At 25.9% G+C, this 8,069-nt stretch overlaps 1 long non-coding RNA gene across 1 annotated transcript; it reads left to right on the top strand.

The window, feature by feature from the left end:
* Positions 1 to 7,006: 7,006 nt before the first annotated feature.
* On the top strand, positions 7,007 to 7,777 carry LOC126894357 (uncharacterized). The gene is made up of 3 exons (XR_007701385.1): positions 7,007 to 7,080; positions 7,238 to 7,378; positions 7,446 to 7,777. It is a non-coding gene; the product is annotated as an uncharacterized LOC126894357 (long non-coding RNA).
* The last annotated feature ends 292 nt before the right edge of the window (positions 7,778 to 8,069 follow it).

Genomic DNA, 8,069 nt, shown 5'->3' with positions numbered 1-8,069 from the left:
TAAAGTAAAAATTTAAAAAGTTGAAAATTTATTTTACGAAAAAGAATTTACATGAAAGTAGAACAGTTGGCATCCTACTTATTTTTTTGATCAATGGCAATATTTTTATTCGTAAAAAGTATCAAATTATTTATACATCAGTTATGTACTTTTGGTGTTGGTAAAATCAAAATAGGGGCGTTGTATCAGATTTTAATAGATTTTTTTATGCAATTTTAATATAAATTAAATACAATTATTTAACGTTTATGCTATTTTAAAGGATGGCGTTTTATAATGAAAAAACAATTAATAAAATAAGTAACATATATTTTGTTATTTACATCAAAAATTGACTAAAATTAATAAAAAAATTTTATTTTGCAACGACAAAAACATGTTAGTCGACCTGTTTTTCTATTAAAATTAGAAATTTTGACTTTTTCTGCCTAATTTTGTCTAACAAAAATTACATTTGAGAGCACTATGCGGCTTCAATAAGTACTGAAAATTTAGACTGGGACAAATCTCCAAGTTATCATCTCATATTATACTTTAAATCAAGGATTATATTTAAAGGAGAGTTCAGAAGACGACGTAGGTCAGTTCTGACAAGATATACAAGAGTCATAAGAAAAAAATCCCTCTTAATTTAATAGATTCTATCACAAAAAAAGACCTCTTTTTAAAATAATTAGGTCTCACACTAACAAATATAGTAAAATATCTCATCTCCAAAATTCTTCTTTATTTGTAATTGCTCTAGACTCACATTTATTTTATATAATGATTTTACAATTTAGGTAATTTCTAAGCTGAATAAATAAATGCTACATTTAATATAACACATGTAATACATGATATTTTATTAAATAATTTTTTAAATGCAGATATGAATTATTTTTCTTTATAGAACATTTTTTTGGTAAAATTTTTAGTTAATTGGCACACTGAAATCATAGTGTAAAAATAATACAGTAATTATATTTTTATTATTGCAAGACAAGATATATCTTTTGGACAAATTTGTTGTGAATTCTAAGTGTAACTATTTTATTTTGAAAGATAAATATTACTTATGTTATTAAAGATATAATTTCCTTTTTTTTTAATATTAGCATAAAAAAATACATATCTTTTATTTAATTAAACTTTACTCTAAGAACTTAAATCATAATCTTCTCGAAATTTAAGGAAAACCCATTAACGTAGTTGCATGTGGCTTTGTTGGCTAAATATCTCATAAAAATATTTGTAGCCCTCAACAAATGAATTAAATTTCTTTTTGGGAGAAGAATTATGTGATGATGGAGGTAAAGTATGTGGTAGAGAACCTTCATGTCAAAATTCAACCCAATTTATAATATAAAATATGAGATTTTCCAGTAAACACAATAAGCTAGTGCTTAAGGCAGCAAATTTTTAGGGGTAGCTAAAGGGCAAAAAATAATTTTTAATATTAAGTTTTTTTTTCATATATAACTATACTATAGTAAATTCTGTAACTGAGAGAAATGCAATTACTAACTATTATACAATTTTTTTAGACCAACGATTGGGTTAACTATATACTAATAACTAGTAAACAAAATGAACTTTGATGTCATATTAAATAATTTTGTGACTCCAGCAAAAAGTCAATGAGTACTAGGTATTAATTATTATTTATAATTATTATCTTTTATTGTTATATTTTATGTTGTTCAGTTTTAAACTTAAGTATATAATTTTAATTTTTTAATTTATATAATTTAGATTTTTGATTAACAACTATAACTTTTTTGTACGTTTTTAAAAAATTTATAATAGAGAAAATAACTACATTTGTTTGATTTTATATATAGATGCAACTAGAATAAAATTATTGGGAGCTATATATATTCCCATATAAAAAAATATTTTAATTTTATTGTATAAATAATTTTACAGATTTTTGGGGGCGATCTCCCCAACCTCCTCTTGTTTCATACATGATAATATTTTTTTTTTTAATAAAAAAAGTATGAATATATAAAGGTGGCAAATTATTTAGTACTAAAAGCAAAACACTAATTAAATCATGCATTGTATAACTTCTTTGAATATTTTTTTTAAACTATGCCCATGGAAAAAATTTATGACGTTTCCACAAATTTATATTCAGAGAAACGATAAAATTTAGTTATTCAAAACCTTTATACATTTTTACAAAAATGAGTATATTAATAAATAACTTATAATTATTCTCTAACTCATACATTATTTATTTGAGTAAAATTAAAAAAAGTCTTATAGCTACATAATAAGTATTTTTAAATGTAAAAAAATAATGATTTTATCACTTTCTAATTCATTATGGCCTTCACTTCAGATGTCGCCTTCAAACTAGTTACCGCCTCTTAAATCAAATAGCCACAATTTATATTTTTATTTTTTAGGGTATTCGTATAATTTTTTTAACAATAAAAAATAATAATGAGCAAAATTTTAAAACAATTTTACTTTCAATATAACCATTTAATTATGTTTAAATTTAAAAATAAACATAGTTATAAATTTTAAAAGTATCTTTTAACAATTTATAACTAAAAGTATATAAGATAATTTCAGAAGAACATTTCAATCTTAATGTTTTGAAGCTCCTTATCATTTCTACATTTATAAAATGAATAACACATATTTATACATTATTGAATAATACAAAAAATACAAAATTAAAAAAATGTTTCATTAAACAATGTACAATTATTAATAAACAAATAAATATGTTTTTACAAAAATTTTGAGATATCCGTGTAAAAAATCTATTTTTATTTAAGACCAACATTTTTTAAATATTTTTATGGATTTTCCAAAATATTTTTAAGAATAAAGTGGGCAGGTTAGAGACATTATGGCACGTTATAAATTGTGTACCTTATAAATTTCTCCTAACAGTATCAAATTAAAATATTATTAGACTTAAAAAAAAATTGAATTTAAAATGACTTTTCATAGATTTAATTCAATTAAATTATGTATTAGCGTCTCATCCCAATAAATAAATTTGTATATTATTTAAAAAAAATAGATATGTGTTAACAAAATATTGATTAATATTGTTCAATATTTCAATTACATAATCCTTATCTAGTATTAGTATGTGGTTTTATTTATTACTAAAATTATCAACAACTGTGTTAAATACTAAAATTAATTGAGTAATTTGTTAACAGTAAAATAAAACAAAATGCTTTTTGTTCTAGAAATGCCTCTATCATTAAGGAGGAAGGAAGAGGTTATTAGAGAGAGTCATTATTTACTCCTGAAATATTTTAGAACAATTAGTCGAGTCTACATGAGTCTTAAATATAATTTTTTTTAAGTGGACCGTTAGGTTAACAATGTTGGTGTAAGTCTTTGCTACCCTCCAAAAGTCTGCGCACGCCTATATTTTATATTTAGATTACTTTTAATTATAATATCACAGACATTTGAATGAAAACAATATTGATACAATTAATAAATGTATGTTTAGTTATAAACTATTATTATTAAGTGAAGTATATATAATAAATTTGATATTTGTTCTGTTCTGCATAACATTTTCATTTTACAACTCGCTAGCCATTTTTCAAGTTTACTTCAATTCAACTACTTTTTAAATAGTTTCAAATTGCTATTCAAAGAAAATCATTTAAAAAGAAACTATTTTAACATGGAGTACAAATATAATAATAATTTCATTATTAAATTATCTTTTGAATTAACTAATTAACTGAATTTATTTTCTGAATATTTGTTAAAATTTCTTTCAAGACTTATTTACTAAACTTTAAAGGGTACATTATGGTGTACATGAAATTTTTTTTCATTTAACAGGATAAAGTGTACAAAACCTGTTGGTCCCCCTCTGTTACATCTACAACACTACTACAAAAAAAACTAAACTACCACTGCTTTGACTTGTGGCACCGTTAAGACGGGCACATGCATATCAACAGCGATGTGCGTGCGAGCACAATGGTTATGTGTGTACTGTATATACACACACACACACACACACACACACAGTACTGACACACATGACATAGAAGAGCTCTACAAACGGCTCCCACCATCACTACCACGACGGGATCAAACATACACGCGTGGCAGAGTAGAAACGGCGGCGGCAGACCCTCCGTTAATCAAAGACCCAGAACCCGCAGACCTCCGCTAGCTCCTCTTCCTCCACCCGTGACTACACGAAATACCTCCACCGCTATACTAGTCCCCTTCCTTACCGACGGTCTTCACTCGACCCTCTATGTATTATCCAACGCCCCCGACCCACCCGCCTTCCATTCAGTTCTAGGGAAGCCCACCGAAACTTGACAGTTTGACAAGTTGAAGGAACCGCCGCCGCGCTGTAGTTTTTTGTGTAAGTATATGCGTGTAGTGTGCGTGCAACGGCGTTACATCCGGCAACGTTGCGCACGTAGTTATAGCGGGGCGGATTGAAAACATCAAGTTGCAGCGTTGCCACTATTCCGTCACTACTGAACGACTCCCACCCGCCATCACCATATACACTGTGTCGCCTGTACTGTTCTCTCTACTCTTGGTTCAAAGTTGTCGTAAAAATAATTATACGCGCTTTGCATGTCTCCATAATTCCAAATGGAAATAAAAGCTAATCTTTTAAAATTTTTTTTTAGTTGTTTTATATCTCATCGCACGGTCAATCATCATATTTTCAAAAATTTTATCACAAATATTCCTTCCACTTTATTGAGATACCAGACGATATTCTTGTCATTTTAGTTCTGGTGTCCTCGATCGGTAACGCAACACTGCCATTATTAGTGTATAATCATTTAGTTTTTAGTGGGGACTTGAGAAGAAAAAAAACTACATTTTCCCTTGAAATTAATATTCTCTGTACAGTAACAACTCGGTAATCTTGTGTGTAGAGAAATACCACCGATTATGTATTACTTGTTTTATGTACATAATATGTTGCTGTCCTAGTAAAGAAAAACGTATATGCCACTTCAGATATGTTGAAAAAAACGATTACGTTTGTATTTTTGGTAAATTTTATACATTTTATCAACTAGATATAATCTAATAAAATCGTTAAAAAGACTGTAGGACGTCTCCTTCTGCCGAAATTCTATATACGTCGTTTTTCCGTCATCATTGGGTCATCGATAAGCTTATCATTATTTCTTATCAAAGAATAAACATGAAATAATTTTTGTAATCGCTTTAATAACCAAACGTAACTATATATATATATATTGATTTGTACTAAGCAAAATAATCGTGTATGTGGCGAGTTACTCCTTTTTTGCTTAGTACAAGTTCTGTACGACTTTTTTCTTAAGTATTCTTTTTACAGAATACGTATAAACCAAATTCTTAATAATTAAAGTACTAAGATGGATACAGTAAATTAGCCCTGAACACTTAAGATGCGTCATTAAAATCTAACTATTTTGATACAATAAATAATTTTTTGATTTTTGGCATATACGTCCCTTTCTCCTATGACGGCAGTACATCTCTACCACAAAACGTTTTAGTTATTGTTTATCTAAAGACACTCAAACAAGTCTTAAAAATATGTACGTATTGAGTTAAAACTGCATATATGAAAAAAGAGTTCTACAGAAATTATTCGTATTCGACGATAATTAGAAAAATTACACATGTCTGCGATATTTATGAACCTGAAATAATAAAGTATTTTTAATCAAGAATTTTTTTTTGATAGCGTATTAAATTACTTAATTTGTTAAAAAGCACGCATTACACTTGAACGTTTACATGAATTACACATTTAGCAACTAAAAATATTATTATTTGTACGCAACTAGAATTTATCCAATAATTTGTTACTATTTTATTAAATATTTGGGAGTTTAACCTAGGAAAGCAATTAAAATCACTCATAAATTATAAAAATAGTGAATATTTTGACATACATAAATAAATAAATTGTTATGTGACAATAAATAAAATATATAGTAATAATAATGATTATTTTAGTATTTTAAAATTATGAAATGATTCTTTAGAGATTTAAACTGTTAAATTTTAACAGTTAAAATATGTTTTGATATTTTGTTATTGTTTAGTTCAATAATTTTTAACACGGACAGATTCAAACTGACTAAATTAAAGCGAGTTATTGATCTAAATAAGCGATTTCTAGTGTTATCTATTTTTAATTAAAAGACTTTATATAATGTTTGGACAACGGTGTAAATTAATCAAAATAAATAAAATTTATTAATTAATAAATTGTTATATCTCATTTAATTATCATAGTTTCGTACGCTAACAGTTTTAATGAGAAAAAAAATTATTTAAAAACAAATGAATTAAAAAATAATTGATATATCTCATTTATATCACTTGAATAATTTGAAGGTCCTATAAAATCCTAAAATTTCAATACACACCTTTATTTGGTGAATCTGACGCTCTATCCGGACTTAAATTAGTTACATATCGTTTAGACGAGGAAATTCTTTTTATGATTAACATTAGGAAGTCGACAAATGATCTTTCAAAATTATTACCGTACATTTAAATTTTTTTATTAAGTCAATTACAAACAACGTAAACTTTGTTTTCGAACTTTCCTTTATTTTTAACTATATTAGTCTCTATATAAAAAATATACTCGTGATCACTTTAATTACACAAGAGGAAACATTTTTTAGTATAAAATATAACATACTACTTGAACTATATTTTATAAAACTTATTCGGATCGGAACAGTGTAAACCGTTAGAAAACAATTTTCATGTAATGATTTTAAGAAACACTAAATATGTTATTGTAGTAAAACTATATGTACTTATAGAGACTTGTTGAATGCAAAATCTTGGGACAAACATTGTGAATTCTTCTTACTTTATTACGAACTACGCAGTATTATACAAACAATATCTGCTTGTACAATATCAGTGTGTTGTTCGCATACAACACACTTATTATACAACTGTTTAAATTTTAATATTTGATATAAATAGGTTTGTTAATGATAAAATTTTACAATACATACTAAATGTATAGCACTTGAACGTTACCAATGTTGTTATTTTTTGAACACCTTAAATATTTCAAGTTGGAAAACTTACCTCTAGGTGAACACATTTTGTTACTTATACCAATATTTTCTTCGTTTGTTAATTTAAGAAATTAAATTTTTCAAAGACTTTATACTTTATAATGTTTAATTATTATTTTGAACTTGCGTTACTTTTTTCTTTATTTATTGTACTTGTTTTTCTATTCTTCAAGATTAATAGTAAATACATGAACCTGAAAATATAAACATTTTTAAAAAAATTGAATAAACAGTAAAATGAAGATGCCATATGCTTATATAGTTTCGAAATGATCGATTTTTTTAATGGAATGTTTTGAAATGAAGCTGTAAAGGTAATTTTATGAATCTCAACTTTTTTAATTATAACTAACTTACTATTTATTTAATGTTATTATTAAGGACATAAAAGGCCAAAAGCTTTAGAGTACCTTAAAGAATTTAGTGTCCTCACAGCAAAAATGTTTTAAAAACTCTTCAAAACGCTTTATTATCTAACTAAATATTTGACCGTTTAAAGCTGAATATATTTTAATTCATTTTTCTACTCAGAATGGGATGGATACATACTTTATCAGGCCTTACTTCCATGGGTATCCATTGGATCAAGGAGGTCATGTCTCTAGGAAATATACGATCCCTCAAATGGTTTAAAAAAAATTGTGTATATATTACTTTTATGTAAAATAAAAATTAATAATAAATACATACGTCTTACCTACAATATTATTGTATTATGATCGACATTGAACGGTGTTCATAAATTCGCGATTATAGTTTAAAAACAAATGTTTATTTTAATCTGTATGTTTATTATTTACAGTTAAATTAATAGATAAAAATAATTTTCTGAAATAATTTTTAAAAAAATGTTTGATAACTAAAAAAAAGTTTTATTATATCCTGGATTTTGGAAGTAAGCCATGGTTACTTTCGCATAAAACTTAAATCCTAACCGATAAATACATTCAACAAATGATAAGACATTATTGAGTTACAATTTTTTTAAATGTTTGGAGTCGTTCA

This window comes from Daktulosphaira vitifoliae, unplaced genomic scaffold (assembly GCF_025091365.1).
Source record: "Daktulosphaira vitifoliae isolate Bord-2020 unplaced genomic scaffold, ASM2509136v1 Scaffold_1, whole genome shotgun sequence".
In the NCBI taxonomy this organism is placed as follows: Eukaryota; Metazoa; Arthropoda; class Insecta; order Hemiptera; family Phylloxeridae; genus Daktulosphaira; species Daktulosphaira vitifoliae.
The sequence above is the reverse complement of the archived record's forward strand: the minus strand, read 5'-3'. Positions and strand labels throughout refer to the sequence as shown.